The sequence below is a fragment of the Schistocerca nitens genome, chromosome 3 (assembly GCF_023898315.1).
Source record: "Schistocerca nitens isolate TAMUIC-IGC-003100 chromosome 3, iqSchNite1.1, whole genome shotgun sequence".
Lineage (NCBI taxonomy): Eukaryota > Metazoa > Arthropoda > Insecta > Orthoptera > Acrididae > Schistocerca > Schistocerca nitens.
Window position 1 is genome coordinate 43,551,190 of NC_064616.1, and position 18,397 is coordinate 43,569,586.

Below are 18,397 nucleotides of genomic sequence, written 5' to 3' on the forward strand. Positions count from 1 at the left end.
TCAGCCATGGTCAGAAAAGTGTTAGTTGTGAGTGCATTATGTCGGAGCTAAGTGAATTCGAACACGGGCTAACTTTTAGTGCTCGTACCGTGCGGGCTTCAGTAACCAAAGTAGTTGAAGCCTTTAGTGTCTCAACAGGCACCGTATCGAAGATTTATACCGCATACAAGGAAGGCAGAAAAACATCATCAGTTAAGACACAACGCGGACGAAAGTGCGTACTGAGCAATCGTAACAGACGGTCATTGAAGAGGATTTAACGAAATATAAGATGTTGGCATATTCGAAAGGCACTTCAGAACTGAATGTGGCACTTGCGAACCGTGTCAATACCAGCACAACACGAAGGAGCTCCACAAGCTAGAAACTGCAGGGCGAGTTGGAATTCCGGAACCACACATGAGTGATACAAACGCCCCTAACAGGAGAACGTGTCGCTGAAGCCACAAAACTAGGACTATGGAGCAATGGAAGAACGTCATTTGGTCGGATGAGTCCTCTTCCACACTGGTTCTAACTTCTGGCCGAGTGTCTGGCGTAAACTGTCCCAAGCCTACGATGCAGACTGCATGCTGCGGAGAGTGAAATATGGCGGGGCTTCAGTGGTGATTTGGGCAGCAATATCGTGGTATTCCATGGGCCTCTGCAATGTCACACATCTGTCAAGGATTACGTGACGATTTCGGCTGATCGGATCTGTCCCATGAGACAGTATTAGTTCCCCAATGAGATGCTGTGTTCTAAAACGACAGGACCCCTTATCACAAAGCTCGGATCATAAAAGACTGGTTTTGTGAGCACCAGGGTTAACTGTCGCATCATTCCTTGCCACCACATCACCAGATCTTAATATTATTGAGTCTTTGTGGTCTGTTTTGGAGAGAAGGCCGCGTAATCGCTGCCCGCCTCCATCATTGTTACCTAAACTTACTACTATTCTGCAGGAAAAATGGTATAAGATTCCCTATAAAATACCTCTATTTATCCATTCCAAGACTAGTGGAAGGCATTGTAATGGTGTTCTCACATTTATATCCACCCCCTGTACAATCTGCTGCAAAACGGAAGATATAGTAGGGAAGTAACCCACAAGCCCTGGTGAACCATCCTCCACAATATCATTCTCCCAGTGCGACAAAGCCTCACTGTCTGGCAGATCAGTCACACATCACCACTCATTGGCCCGAATGGATACAATGTCATAGCTATGTTAGGGAAGCCCACTGCGTCCAAGATACCATTATAAAGATCTAGCCTCCATCCTAGTCCTCATGCACATTGAAACTGATCTGCAGAAGAGAGTACAGCAAAATATGCTCATCCAATAACATCGTTCCTAATTATATTAAAATTAATGTAAAAAAATGACACCGGCAGCACAGTGTGCTTAACAAACAGTTGAAAGAGCTTGGCTGAAGTATGACATTTGTTCCCTGTACTATAAAAAGCAAGAATTGAACTCAGCCTATACAAATAACACTTAGAACTAGCTCCTCAGTGCTGTATGTTATAACAGAAAGAATAAATCACCTAACAGAATCAATAATGAGAAATAAATAACAGACACAGGAACAGAAATTAAATAAACTTACGAACAAAAACATCTCTGGAAGTAAGACACATACAAAACATACAAATCATGAAAGCTTGATTAATTTTACTGGCATGACGCTCACAAAACAAGACCAGCAGTTTCTTGAAAAAGGTCTCAAATATAATTTGATCACCCACATAACACATAATACTACACAAAATCAAGTTAGTGTGACTGAGTACATCATAGAGCAACATGAAAAAATTAACACACCAGACTTCAACCAAGTCTAACAAGAGAACTAGTGGTGCAGGAAATTGAGCTATCAGAAAGAACAGACCATCCGTAAATACAAATACACAAACATCTGACAAGAAAACCATAAAAAGTATACAGAGAAAACTAAAACAACATAACACACTCGTCACCAAGGCGAAGAAAGGGAACTCTTTAGTCTTAATAATAAAGGCAGGATACACTGAGAAAAGAGAAAAATTCTTGGACGAAAAAAAATAGCCGAGTTAACCAGTGACCCAACTCAATGATACCAAAGAAACCTGAAGATTCTCTTAAAGAGCATCACACTCACACTCTCACAAAGAACCTGTCAGAAAGAACGACACAAAAAGACTCCTAAAGCGCTACTCTTAACAAGCCTTCCAAAGGCCAATAAACATCTTATTTCAGTCAGACCAATGGCTGATTGCAGAAAATCCCCATCTTACTTACTAGGGAGACATATGCACACACTCCTACAGAAAACATACATGTACATAAACAATAAAAACATAAATAATACAGGAGACATAATTGAGAAAATTAAGAATATCAACATCTACCAACAGCAAAATGGATTTCTTTTGACATTACATCCATGTACATATGTATCTCCGACAGAAGAAGCTATAAACAATACAGAACAACAGCTAAAAAGGATGACATTCCTAGACATACAAATAAAGGAAGTTTCTTTCATCGTTTGGCTAATCACAGAGCAAAATTACTTCACTGTCAACAACAACTTTTCTTTGCAATAATACGGGCTACCCATGCTGTCCCCCATCAACTGAACTTAAGCCAACATTTTCTTGAATCCTAAAGACAACATAAATTGAACAACATTGTGAAACAAGAAGGGTGCAAAATAATGTACTGGTAACAGTATATGGATGACATAATCTGTCTCACAGAAAAACCCCAAAGTAGGATAGGAGAGCTTTACAATAACATGAACACAGTACACCCACAAATCCACTATATCAGTTTCACACACATGCTCCACAGGATAAATAGAACACCGGAAAGCTATACACAGGAACCAAATACAGTCAAACAAATTGCTGTTGAAAATAAGTACAAAACAAACATCATAAACAGGCTCAACAATAAGGTAAAAATGAAAGATAAAGATAGTAGCCACTCATTCAAGAACACAACTAAAGGATCCGAAAACACACAGGCAGAATACACAGGCAACACAGCAGACCACACCAGAAAGAAACAGATGGCGCAAACTAACATACAAAACTAAAACTGTACGGAGAATGAGAAACATACTGAAAAAACAAGGGATCCCAGTAACATTCAGCACAAACAACACAGTCCAAAAAAGGCTAAGATCAGACAGAAGAACCCCAGACAAATTGAGCAATGCAGGAATATACCAACTCACACGTAACAAGCAGGAGCTTCCGAACACGGTACACACAGCATATGAGAGCTCTGAAGAGTGACAGCATACTTTCCACTTTCGCAGAAAACTTAATGAATAAAAATCACCACCCCATTAATATCTAAACTGACCCATTCATCCTGAAACACAGCAACAGTTTACACTGAACTCTAACAACAGAAGAAAAATATTATATACGGAAAACTATAGTGGAAGAGGAAAACGTAATAAATGAAAGCACAACACTTTGCAGCAACACACTCTTCACGAATCTAAGGGAACTGACACGACACATACACACACACACATAATCACTCCCCCATCACACACACACCCACACACACACACACTCAGGCATAAATAAGGAGCAGAAGTCGTCAGAACTCCCGCTATAATTCCCAAAATCTTCCTGCAATATGCGATACATTCTCGGGACGCACGCTACCATGGTGCAAACGTTATGTTTTTGTGTGTTTAAGAGCAACTGCAGGTCGACTAACAAACGTGAGTACACGACAAATGACATAATAACCTATTGGACACCACAACTGTATCCAGAACACTATCGCAATTACCAGTAGTATAACGCTGACATATGTAAGTTCAGTTTTTCATAACAACCACTCATACAACAGCCGAAGAAACGGCAACAAATACACAGAAAATATTACGGAAATAACGGCAACAGACGTAAAAACCATGCTGTGACATGAAGTAAATAATGTATTGTGAAACTATTCATAGAATACAATATTTGGAACCAAACAGTAAACACGTAATAATTTTTATAACGTTTCTAATGATGCCATTCTCTCGTGTTTTAGCATTAAGAAAAAACCCATTGAAGATGGCGATATTATCGCTGAAACTATTCTGAGAAAGAGAATAAATAAATAAAAACAAAACTGTTCCGCATCAAGACGGACCCACAATCCCATGTTGTTAGTTCTCACTAGGTGTAACTGTGCAACACAGAAGTAAGCACTGGCAGATTTCACGGCAAAGATAGTCAGGGACTCCTTTTATAAATTTTGTGACTGCATTTAGCGCCGTTGTTTGAAGGTCACCGACTTAAAGGACCTAAGAAAAGTTTGGGAAGGACGTGAAAATATTAAAATACAGCCTCATTAATAATGGCCTTCAGTTCACAACCACAGACCGAATATAAGAGACGTAATTCTTTTTCTTTTAGCTCCGTCTTTAGGCCACAAGTGGCCCTTCCGGGACCGTCCGGCCGCCGTGTCATCTTCCGAGGAGGATGCGGATAAGGAGGGGCGTGTGGTCAGCACACCGCACTCCCGACCGTTAGGACGGTATTCTTTGACCGAAGCCGCTACTAATCGGTCGAGTAGCTCCTCAATTGGCATCACGAGGCTGAGTGCACCCCGAAAAATGGCAACAGCACGTGGCGGCAGGACGGTGACCCATCCAAGCGCCGGCCACGCCCGACAGCGCTTAACTTCGGTGATCTCACGGGAACCGGTGTAGCCACTGCGGCAAGGCCGTTGCCCCATAAGAGACGTAATTACTGACCTTAAAGAGATACTGTATCTGCTGTAGCTTACCTACTGTCCCAATTACGAGCGCTTTGAGCATATAATCATGTCATACAATGGATACATAACATTCCAAAAATGCAGCCAAAATGCACTTATAGTTGGAAACGTAAGCCCATTCTTACTAGCGTGGTTGAGTTGTTCCGGCAAACCCCAGTATGAAGACGAAACTATCAACCTTCCATAGCTGGAAAGAACTTTCAAGAAGTGGTTAGTATGAGGCGGCGTATCTAATATTCTAAAGTTAGAAAGAGATATATGATTCAGCAACTTTTCACATTTATTTCTTAATTGCGACAGTGCCAAAATCAATCAGAAACACGCCAACTTTAGCGGCTGAATTCAAAATGGAAATACGTACCTCAAAGTAGAGTGCAGTGACGGACTTAAGGTTGAATCAGATGTTACCATCAGCAAAGGCTGCAAGCAAATGATCGCAATAGGGCGAAAGTTCATTCCTTAAGGCAGAACGAAAACAGTCACATAGTATGTCCCCAATAACTATATCACCACTGTCACCACTGAAAGAATGCGGCAGACGACGGTTCAAATCCGCGTCCGACCATCCAGATTAAGGTTACCCGTGATTTCCCTAAATCTATCCAGACGAATGCCGGAGATGGGTCCTTTTAAAGAGCACAACCTATTTTCTTTCCCCTCACCATTAACTTGTGCTCCGTCTCGAATGACCTCCATGTCGATGGGACATTAAGCCCTTATCTTCCTTCCTTTCTTCCTTCCTTCCATTGAAATACAAACAAGTTGTAAAAAATGAAACCAATATAAGATCGATTTCTGTGTCCTCAGACCATTCCAGAATGATACTGAGTGGGGAATCAGGTGCCGATGCAAGCACAGATGTCACGTTAACGAAGGCTGCCTGAGCCATGCACCACGGCCATTGAAGAAACCAAAAATCTTTGAATGTCGATAGAAATGTGGGTAAGAGATTAAGTTAAATGCCACTAATAACATTTTTCCTGTATTACAGTAGAACATTGGTGGAATTCGTGTGGATAGTCTCAAACTTCTGCTACAGAATGTTTCAAAAATGACCGGTATATTTGAAACGGCAATAAAAACTAAACGAGCAGTGATAGAAATACACCGTTTGTTGCAATATGCTTGGGACAACAGTACATTTTCAGGCAGACAAACTTTCGAAATTACAGTAGTTACAATTTTCAACAACAGATGGCGCTGCGGTCTGGGAAACTCTATAGTACGATATTTTCCACATATCCAACATGCGTAGCAATAATATGGCGTAGTCTCTGAATGAAATTACCCGAAACCTTTGACAACGTGTCTGGCGGAATGGCTTCACATGCAGATGAGATGTACTGTTTCAGCTGTTCAATTGTTTCTGGATTCTGGCGGTACACCTAGTCTTTCAAGTGTCCACACAGAACGAAGTCACAGGGGTTCATGTCTGGCGAATAGGGAGGCCAATCCACGCCGCCTCCTGTATGTTTCGGATAGCCCAAAGCAATCACACGATCATCGAAATATTCATTCAGGAAATTAAAGACGTCGGCCGTGCGATGTGGCCGGGCACCATCTTGCATAAACCACGAGGTGTTCGCAGTGTCGTCTAAGGCAGTTTGTACCGCCACAAATTCACGAAGAATGTCCAGATAGCGTGATGCAGTAATCGTTTCGGATCTGAAAAACGGGCCAATGATTCCTTTGGAAGAAATGGCGGCCCAGACCAGTACTTTTTGAGGATGCAGGGACGAAGGGACTGCAACATGGGGCTTTTCGGTTCCCCATATGCGCCAGTTCTGTTTATTGACGAAGCCGTCCAGGTAAAAATAAGCTTCGTCAGTAAACCAAATGCTGCCCACATGCATATCGCCGTCATCAATCCTGTGCACTATATCGTTAGCGAATGTCTCTCGTGCAGCAATGATAGCGGCACTGAGGGGTTGCCGCGTTTGAATTTTGTATGGATAGAGGTGTAAACTCTGGCGCATGAGACGATACGTGGACGTTGGCGTCATTTGGACCGCAGCTGCAACACGGCGAACGGAAACCCGAGGCCGCTGTTGGATCACCTGCTGCACTAGCTGCGCGTTGCCCTCTGTGGTTGCCGTACGCGGTCGCCCTACCTTACCAGCACGTTCATCCGTCACGTTCCCAGTCCGTTGAAATTTTTCAAACAGATCCTTTATTGTATCGCTTTTAGGTCCTTTGGTTACATTAAACCTCCGTTGAAAACTTCGTCTTGTTGCAACAACACTGTGTTCTAGGCGGTGGAATTCCAACACCAGAAAAATCCTCTGTTCTAAGGAATAAACGATGTTGTCTACAGCACACTTGCACGTTGTGAACAGCACACGCTTACAGCAGAAAGACGACGTACAGAATGGCGCACCCACAGACTGCGTTGTCTTCTATATCTTTCACATCACCTGCAGCGCCATCTGTTGTTGAAAATTGTAACTACTGTAATTTCGAAAGTTTGTCCGCCTGCAAATGTACTGTTGTCCCAAGCATATTGCAACAAACGGTGTATTTCTATCGCTGCTCGTTTAGTTTTTATTGCCGTTTCAAATATACCGGTCATTTTTGAAACACCCTGTATATATTAGGCCTTTGCACTTGTATTTTTAAGAAACACATTGCAAGTTAATGATTCCCTCTGTTATAGGTTCCACAGGGAAGAAGACAATGTAGAAAGGTAATGGAGGAGAAGCCATGTCTACAAATGATGCTTACCATTTTTCGCCTTTCCCCCTCACCATTAACGTATAAAGAACATCTACAGAGCTAAAGGTGCAACAAAGGAATCTTCTGTTCTCTTTGTCTGTTCCCTCATGAATAAATATCCCAAGAAGACTTTCTGAACTCTTCACAGAGCCTGTTTCTTCTCTGTGAAAGATTCGTGCAAGATAAAGCTGACTCATTAACAATGTATAATTAGATTTATATATTACATCCTATTTCGGTGTCTGTTTTAATACAAACTGCATATATATTTGGCATGCAGTAGCAGAGAAAGAACTTTCCCTATACTGCAAACAGTTTATCAGTGCTTGAGCATACTCCGGTTTTCGTGTTGGTCAAAGCTATCACCTGCTTCAGTGGCGCCCATTCACAGCCCGACAGTCTGGGCGATCCATTCGCCGACCAATCTGACTGTGTGTGTGCACAGGAGACTTCTTGGCGAACCCTACCTGTCTACACTGTCAAAGTGTGGGCTAGCAGGTAGCTGTCAGGGCAAGCAGGTAGAGGCTCGCCAGTGGAACCGACGGACGTGGGCGACAGACCCGACCACTAGACCATCGCCCGCACACAGGCGAGAGGGTTGGGGCTGACGCGCTCGCCGAGTGGGTCTTCCGAGACCCTCTCGCTTGCATGTGAGCGATGGGCTAGTGCGTGGGGCCGTGGTCTGGGTCCGTCTTTTCGGCCAGCGAACCTCTGCCTGCTTGTCCCGACTGCTACCTGCCAGCCACACTCCGTCAGTGCAGGCGGGTAGGGTCCACCAAGTAGTCGCCGGTGTCCACACGTAGTCACTGAGTGCGTCAACGAGCAGGTCGCCCGACCTGTCGGGTTGTGAATAGTCACTGCTGAACTGAGGTGGATCTGTGAGCAAAGGCAAGTGATTTATCTAAGGTAAAGTACTTAGGAAAGCATAAAAGGGTGAAAAAATAGCAGCTGACTCAGGGTCCTGTGTAGAAGAGACGCACATCCCCGCTACTGCTGGAGTACCTGATTGCGTGTGCGATAAAATTAACTTTGAATTACTCTTGCCAATACAGATCTCCTCTTTGTTTATCTCTCTGAGTCGTATTTCATAAACTGGTGCATAAATTTTGTACTTCGAATTTTTCCTTTTTCCAGGTTCACATGGCTCTCAGCCAAGTATTCAGTCTCTACGTTTCTACATTTACTTGCTCATTCATTACTTAAATACTGTGCCTTGCAATGTTTTATTTTATATATATGTAATTGTTATATATATGTAATATTTCGTATATTTGTGTAGCAAGCAGCTGAGTGGAGACTCTTGCCATGTTTCTTTATGTGAATTCACATGCTACTACTGTGGTCGCTTTTCAGCCACATATTTCGTAATGTTCAGGGTTTAATTACTTTTGTATGTGTGGAGATGAAATTCTTTGTAAATTCGACATTTTACGTACCACATTGAGTTTTGAGTCTGTTAACTGTGGGAAATCGTGGAATATGTGACTGGTGCAAACAGAAGGCAACAGAGAGTTTGAAGGGTTATAGTTGCAAAATACAGACGGGAGCTATTTACAGAAGAATGGAAAAACTGATAGAAGCTGACTTCTTGGAAGTTCAGTTTGGGTTCTGGAGAGATGTGGGAACATGCAAGGCAATACCGAGCCCATGCATTATCGTAGAAGATTGAATGAACAGAGGCAAACCTACGTTTATAGCCTTTGTAGATTTAGAGAACGCTTTTGACAGTGCTGATTATAATACGCTCTGAAATTCTAAAGACAGCGGGTGTAAAATATGGAGAGCGACAGGTTATTCAGAACTGTACCGAAACCAGATTGCAGTTATAGGAGATGAAGGACGTGAAAGAGAAGTAATTTTTAAGAAGGGTGTAAGGCAGGGTTGTATTCTGTCACCAACGTTATTTAATCTGTACGGTGGACAACTTGTCAAGGGCTCCAAGGAGAAATTTGGAACTGGGATTAAAGTTCAGGGAGAAGAAATAAAAAGTTTGACGTTTGCTGATAACATAACAGTTCTATATGATGAGATAAAAGAAATTATTCAGTGTGTGAAGGCAGACAAATTTTATTGTAATAGGGACTGGAATACGATAGCAGGAGAAACAAGAGAAGTAAATAATGGACTGGAGGAAAGGAATGAAAGGGGAACCTGCCTAGCAAAATTTTAGTTCAGGATACAATTTAATAATTATTAACACTTGGTTTAAGAATCATGTACAATTCTATATTTGACTTGAATGATCCGTCAACTGCACCTTTTTTGCGCTTTTATTAAATAAAAAAATCTGTTTTCAGTCTGTTATTTGTAAAACATACAATCTGGAGTTTTAGAATTTATAAGTACATAAATCCTCTTAAGTCCAAGGAATACTTAAAATAAAATAAATTATTCCATATTTACAACTGTGACACATCGATGTTTCTCGCTATGTCATTCAGCACATATAATTTTAAATCCATCTGATTTGTACTTTTATCATTTGGACATTGTTTCTTAACAGCATAATATAAGTTTTGTACTCTATCTGTACTTATATGTAAGTAAGCCTTGCTTTTTCATCTTTTATTATATGCAATGTTTATGTATCCTTCACACTAGCTGAGAAACCCTTTGATGCCCAGGCATTTATGTATCACACTCTTCTATTAGTCCATCCCCTGCTCTCCCTGCACTCCTCCCGCTCTCTTCATCCATCCCCCTTGCCACAGTTCATCTCCTCCTACCCTCCCTCCCTCTACATTTCCTCCATCCTCCTCCATCTGTCCATCTACGGCCCTCTTCATCTGCACATCTACTCATTCCCAATCTCACTGTAAATTTTTGTTTCTTGATAGAAAATGCTGTTCTGAGTTTTATGTTTCCTCTTTCTGGATAAATACTAGTTCAATCTATATCTCGTTCTATGATCATGTACACAGCTGTTTGTGTAGTAATTATCAAGTTTACCTGTGATATAGGTAATGGAAGATACATGTAGTTACATGGTGTAGTTAAAACCCCCACTGTTTTAAACAGATCTTTACACTAAGCCCAGTTACTATTTTTGGTTATTGTTCTCACGGGCCTGTTTTGTGTTTTTAAAACTGTGTTCTTATTTTGTATATCTGTTCTGTTGAAAAGAATTACGTAGCCAAAAATTACGTGTACATATGAACAGCATGTAATTAAAAGACACTAGCTGTTACACACTGGTGACAGGACCCTAAGGGCATAACCTGCTCCTGACGTTTTGTTTGCTAATATCTTTTTGTGTCCAAACCACTTCAACTGATAATCGCTATTTATTCCAGGAAATCTTGTGTTTGTTACCATCTACATTTAAACTGACAATCTCGTTTTCATTCTTCAAACTGAAATTTTTTTCACGTGTTTTACGTTAATCGTAACTTTATTACATATTGACCAATGGTAAACTTCCTTGACAGCTTGATTTACTCTCTCTGTAAGGAGTTCTGTTGTGTACTCAGTGACTATAATATGGCTGTCATTATCAGATGGGGAAATTAACTGTTTGGAAATTCATTTATGCGGGCGGAGGCCTCGGAGAGAAGGCCAAATGCCCACCCTTAGATGGTATGATAAAAAAAATCCTAACGAATGAAACATAAAACTAAATCTGCTGTCGAGGCATTGTCGCCCAACAAAGAAGGTAGGGTGCTGGGAACGTTAAAAGTCCGCTGCAGAGCGGCTAAAATTGGGCAGTCCAGCAAGATGTGGACGACAGCCAGAAGGGAGCCACAGTGACACCGAGGTGGGTCCTCACGGCGGAGGAGGTAGCCATGTGTTAGCCACGTATGGCCAATGCAGAACCAGCAAAGAACAACAGATTCCCTGCAAATGGCTCGCATGTATGACCGCCACACATTCGTCGTCTCCTTGATAGCATGTAGTTTATCTGGTGTACTCAGGGTGCACCATTCAGTATCCCAGATAGCGAAAACTTTGTGGTGGTAGACCGATCGCAAATCGGTCTCTGGTAGGCCAATCTCCAGAGATGGTTTACAGGTGGCCTGTTTGGCCAGGTGGTCCGCAAGTTCATTGCTCAGTATCCCAACATGTCCTGGGGTCCAAACGAAGGTCATTGAGCGTCCACTGATGCAGAGGGCATAAAGAGACGCCTGGGTCAACAGGACCAAAGGATGCTTGGGGAAGCTCTGGTTGAGAGCTTGTAGGTTGCTTAAGGAGTCACTACAAATGACGAAGGGCTCACCAGAGCAAGGGCAGATATGATCAAGAGCGCGATAGATGGCAACCAATTCAGCAGTGAAAACGCTGCAGCCATCCAGCAAGGAGTGTTGTTCAATATTGCCAACGTGAGCATAAGCGAAGCCTACAAGACCAGTGATCCAGGTGTGTAGATTATTTCTGAGCCCTCAAACACGCCAAGAAGAGAGAGAAACTGCCAGCAGAGGGCCTCAGGTGGGACTGAGCCTTTGGGGCCTTGCGATAGGTACAGCTGAAGCTGTGGCTAAGGTATGGACCATGGAGGTGTACGGGCCTGCAGGAAAGGTGGTAAGGAGGAAGCGTCGAGTTTTTGAAGAAATGACTCGACACAGATGGCGAACAGAGTCCCAGTTCTGGGCCGCCATTGTGGGAGATGGACCACCGTGTTGGGGAAAAGAAGACGGTAATTTGGATGAAGAGGCGAACTGCGTATGTGGACAATTTGCGAGTAACAGTTGCCGCTAGGAGCCGCAATGAAGGAACGCCAACTTCCACAAGGAGGCTGTTCATGGGGCTCGGTCGGAAGGCTCCCGTCACGAGGTGAACTCCACAGTGGTGGATAGGGTTCAGTAAACTCAGTGCAGAGGGGGCTGCTGAACGTATGCAACACAGGACTGTACGAGGGCTTGGTACATTTGCAGCAGTGTACGACGATCAGCATGCCAGTCGGTGTGGCTGAGGCATCGAATAAGATTAAGGTGCGACCAGCACTTGTCCTTAAACTGACGAAGAGGGGTAAGCCAACTTAAGCGGGCGTTGAAGACCAGTCCCAGAAAGCGGAAAGTCTCCACTACATCTAGTAGTTGGTCATCGAGGTAAAGTTCTGTATGGGGTGGACAGTACGGCGACGACAGAAGTGCATCACGCAAGTTTTGGCGGCCGAAAACTGAAAGCCCATGCTGAGTCAAAGCTGAGGGCCCATGAGTGCGCCTTCAGCGGCAACAATAGAAGAGAAGCAGAACGAAATACAAAAATAGTCAGCGTATAGGAGGGGATGGACTGAGGATACTACTGTTAATGTGAGACCATTGAAAGCAATTAAAAGGAGTGGGACACTCAGGACAGAGCACAGGATGTGGTGTCACCAAGTTGTATTGTAGGCCTTCGTGAGATCGAAAAACATGACAATGTGGTGTTGTCTCCGGGAAAAGGCTGATCGAATGGCAGACTCCAGGTACACCAAGTTGTCGATGGTGGAGTGTCCTTGGCAAAAACCGCCCTGGGATGGAGCCAGAAGGTCCCAAGACACAAGGAGCTAACACAACTGCTGGCTCACCATATGTTCAAGCAGCTTGCACAGAACATTGATGAGGGTGATGGGACGTTAGCTGTCATCATCTAGTGGATTCTTCCTGGGCTTTAGCACTGGAATGATGACACGTTCCCGCCACTGCGATGAGAATTCGCCATCACTTCAAATTTGGTTGTAGACAGCAAGGAGGCAGCATTGGGAAACCGCTGACAGATGTTTCAGCATTTGCGAATGTATGCGATCTGGGCCAGGGGATGTGTCAGGACAGTCGGCAAGAGCACTCCCACTCACTGAAGGGAGCTTTATAAGGCTCAGGGTGGTGTGGAGCAAAAAGAGAGGTTTTGTCGCTCCACCCTCTGATTGTGGAGCTGAAAGGTGGGGTGGTATTTCTTCGATGGAGAGATGCGAGTATAATGCCCAGCAAGATGCTCTGCAATTACGCCTGGATCGTCAATACAGCTCCATTTTTGGAAATTCCAGGTACGTATGCTGGGTTCTGATAGCTGTAAAGTCGGCGGAGCTTGGTCCAAACCTGGGGGGGGGGGGGGGGGGTAGGGGGTAGGTTCGTGTTCCTACGCTGGAGACATAAAGTTCCCAACACTCCTGCTTCATTTGTTTGATGAGGAGGTGAAACTTCGCACAGCGCCATTTGAAGGCAATAAGGTTCTTCAGGGAGGGGTGGCTCTTATGACGTTGGAGGGCCCGCCTACAGTCTCTAATGGCTGTAGCGATTTCCGGCGACCTCCAAGGCACTGACTGCCGCCAGGGAGAACCGTAGGAACGAGGGATTACTGATTCAGCAGTGGCAACAATGGTACTAGTAACGACATGGATCACTTCGTCGATGGTGGCATGCAACGGATATTGAATGTTGGTAGTGGATGTGAAAGTGTTCCAGTCAGCCTTGGGAAGAACCCACCTGGGCAAGTGTCGAGATGAAGGACGCTGCAGTAGGGGCAGGAAGGGTGGAATGTGGTCACTACCACACAAGTCGTCATGTGCTCTCCAGTGGATAGATGGGAGAAGGCAAGGACTGCAAGTCGAGAGGTCATCAGCCCCTAGAACTTAGAACTACTTAAACCTAACTAACCTAATGACATCACACACATCTGTGCCCGAGGCAGGATTCAAACCTGCGACCATAGAGGTCACGCGGTTCCAGACTGAAGGGCCTAGAACCGCTCAGCCAATGTGACCGGCTAGTTAGTAGGTCCTCAACACTTTTGCCAAGGCCATTGACCTTGGCTCCACCCCACGAAGGGTTATGGGTGTTAAAAACACCCATAAGGGGAAAAGGTGAGGGGAATTGCGGAATGAGTGCAGCCAAAATATGGGGTGGTGCTTCACCATCTGGAGGCAGGTAGACGTTACAGATGCATATTTTCTGTGTTGTCCTCACCCTGGCAGCTTCAGCTTCTAAAGGCGTTTGAAGGGGCACAGGTTCGCTACAGACAGAGGTAAGGACGAAAATACATGCTCCACCTGACAGTCTGTCACATGCAGGATGGTTTTTGTAGTACCCCAGTAGCCAGAAAGGGTGTGGGTCCACATTCCAGGAAACCAAGTCCCTTGAAGGACAACGCAAAAGGCAGGTGTACTGCTTAAGAGTTGACATAACTCAACGATGTGGGAGAAAAACCGCTGTAGTTCCACTGGAGAGTGATGCTTTCTGTCATCTAAGATGGTATGGAGTGACCAAGGAGGCACATTACGCCTCTGCATCACCTGTCGCCACTGGCTGAGTGTTGACATCCAATACCATAGCATCCGAGGCGTCGGCGAGATCTAGGTCCCCAGGGGATGCCACAATCTTCACCTTGTCCTCAGATGCAGAGCTGTGGGGGAGGATCCCTTTTCTTAGCGGACTTTTTCTTTGAAGTTTTGCCCTCTCGCTACTCCTTAGGGTCTTGCTGGGAGGGCTTCTCAGAAGTAGCTTTAGGGACAGAGGAGGACCTTGAATCCCTTCAACCATAGCCAGTGGCTCTTTCAACCACTGGCTGGTGTCCACTGGACCACTAGGGGGGACCGTGGAAGGTAGAGTCCCACGGGACCCCTTCTGCATAAAAGGAGGCAGAGGAGGCCATTGCTTCTCCAGCTGGGGAGGGGGGGGGGGGTACCGATATCTCCAACTCTTTGGGGGGCAATGCTCGCAAAGTAGAAGCTTTGGGAGCAACACAAGAAGATGTTCCCCCAGCCAACTGTGTGGGGGAGGAAGATGGGCGGCCCTGATGGCCCACTGGAGCGACCTTATATGATGGGCATAAATGTGTCATTGATGGCAATGCCGTCGTGGCACCAGCATTAGAAGATAGCATAGGAACAGGGTTTAGTCTTTCATATTTGAGTTTAGCCTTGTGGTAAGACAGCCTGTCCAGCGTCTTGTACTCCATAGTTTTGCGCTCCTTTTGAAGTACCGGGCAGTCGAACGAGCAGGGGGAGTGATGCTGTCCACAGTTCACATAGGTGGGAGGAGGCACACATGGAGTATTCGGATTCAGTGAACGCCCACAGTCTCTACATGTGGCGCTGGAAGGGCACCGGGAGGACATGTGCCCGAATTTCCAGAACTTAATGCACTGCATAGGGGGAGGGACATAGGGTTTGACATCACATCGGTACACCATCACCTTGACCTTTTCAGGTAATGAATCACCCTCAAAGGCCAAGATGAAGGCGTTGGTGGCAACCCTATTGTCTTTGGATCCTCTGTAAACTCGCCGGACGAAATGAACACCCTGCCGCTCTAAATTGGCATGTAGCTCGTCATCAGACTGTAACTGGAGGCCGCAATGAAAAATAATTCCTGGACCATATTGTGGCTTTTGTGGGGAGTGAACAAAACAAGAATAGCACCCAGCTTGTCACAGGCGAGTAACGCCTGGGACTGGGTTGGGGATGCCATATGAATCAAAACCGACACAGTGCGCATTTTGGATAGCGCTGTCACTTCCCAAAACTTATTCTCCTGGTGCTCAACAGAAAACAGAGGCTTCGTTTCTAAAAAGGCGTATCCATCAGTTCTGCTGCAAGCTAAGTAACGTGGCGAATATGGATTCTGTCGCTCTGATTCCTTACGTTAGTACCAGGGTGTTGCTAGGGATGGGAAAGATTTAGGGTCATACCTGTCAGCATTGAATTCAACCTTTACTTTCTTAGAGACTGCTTGGACCATTTGGTCCCCAGCAAAAGATGACTTTGTGTGCTTCATTGCGTGTCATCCACCCCAGTGCCACCCACTCCGATCAGGGGCTCTCTCCATGGGTGCCACCCAGCCGCAGCGAAGGTCACCTGGCACGATGGCCTTTGCTGGGAGTCCAGATGCCCCACAAAGACTCACATCTACTCCTTGGCATTCGTGGGAAGTTTACAGCTCAAGCATCAGCAATGCGATCCCTGAGTTGTCAGGGGGCTACCACCAAATGGTTACATGACGGCCTCACCACAACAGACTGGCTACTGTGCTGGATATTGGGCGCAGAGAAATCCAATATTGTCATGGGGCGAAAACGGACAGGAGACAATGGAAGAAAATGACATACGCCGGAAAGTGTCCTCGCTCAAATAGTTGAATTGCAGGTGGAGATGGAAAGCCATGACGACAAGAAGTTCAGGAGATCCAATCTAAGGGCACTATGGACAATTCGTGCACCACGTAAGGCGTCTTTCCCCATATGGCCCGCACTTCTGTAGAATTTGGAAAGTGGCAGGTCAAACCATAGAATGGGACCTGAACTTATAGGGCCGAAAAGTGTGAGACTCCTTTTAGTCGCCTCTTGCGACAGGCAGGAATACCTCGGGCCTATTCTAGCCCCCTGACCCGCAGGGAGGAGAAATGGTATTGTCCTGCCAGTGTTACCCTGCAGAACTTCTATATTAATGTATTTTGGTTCTGATATGTATTTCACTAAGAGTGTTCTAAGTCATAGGTCATACAGACAAGAATGATGCACATATGCTTCAACACATTTTACTGTATCTGAAAATACTGTATGTTGTATGGCGAGTGATGTCCGAGTGAAACGAAAGCTATCTTTGCATAATATGGGATATCTCGTGCTATGTTCTACATGTTTTAATCGGTGCAGATTATTTGTAGTTTTAGGAAAGATAATTGAGAACCCACCAAAAAAGCATAAAATTTACGTCAGTTACCATAAATACAGATACAAATTGACGATTAAATTTCAGATTAATGCACTAAAAACACTGTAAAAACAAAAAAACTGTTGTAATGCTACGCCAGTCTGACGCTCAATGAGGTTTTAGATGCTTACTTTCTGCAGGATCAATAGACATCCTGGATTGATGTAAGCTTACAGTTCATCGGCAGTAGCTGCTCGAGATCATGTGGTATTAACTTGCACACTACTTACAGAATGGGTGGAGTAGTGCCATACTGTCATACTGGAGGGATAATAAGCATGAATTTATGTGCCGATATAAGTCGTCATCTACGCTTACAAATTTTGGGTAGTCCAAATAGCGAATATCACCTCATGGATGCTGTAGGAGTCACAGTCATACACCTACAGTTCTACCTTCCAATAAGATGATGTTAAATCACATACTGTATCGAAGACTTGACCTTTCTGTAAAATATGGCAGAAAAAGTTTAGCTACGGTCTTCCCATTTCCCAGACTGCTATTGCTAGCTGGCTGTGTGTATCCTCGAGAGGTCAATACAAGCGAACTGTGGACTCAGACTGTAGTAGCATAGTCAAAAAGATTCGGAAAATATCTTAAAATTCTGACTCGATTTATAGACATATAATATCCCTGATTCAGTAAGTAGTAGACGGGCTAATCAATTTTTGTAAATACGTATTTGATAGTGGTGGTCGGAAAATGTGGTCGTCTATGAGTATCAACGTTCGCTGTATTTGACATCGATTTCTTTGTATATTCATGATCGCTTGTGGATGATAGTTTTTACCCGCCCGCCACTGTCTTTCATCCAGTGACTTACGGCATGTAACAACAAACCTACAGTTGAGTTATCTGCGTTTTTCTGCACGGTACCTTAATTGTATTCCAGTTTTAGGTCATAGTTACATTGATTACAAAAGGAGTAATGTTATGTGAGCTGAAATTAGATTTTAAAAAACTAAAAATGTGTTTCCGCCCACAAATGCTCTGCTGGTATTAGCTATACCTGTAGTTGCGTCATTTACAAACAATGCACACTAAGGATCTACAACAATATTCTGAAATATGTATATAGACTTTGAGAGTGGGTTGCCCTTGTCAAGATAAATAAGAAATGTTACATGAAGCCCTTTCCGTTTATGTCTGGTCTGCCGGTTACAAGGAAAGAAGTTTATCCAAAATAAGCTGTAAGAGCTTTTGTACTGACAAGCGTATTCTCTTTATCCTTGATGGATGAATTCTCATTTAACGTCTTGCTGTAACTAACACTTACCACCGCAACAAGATACATAGGGCGG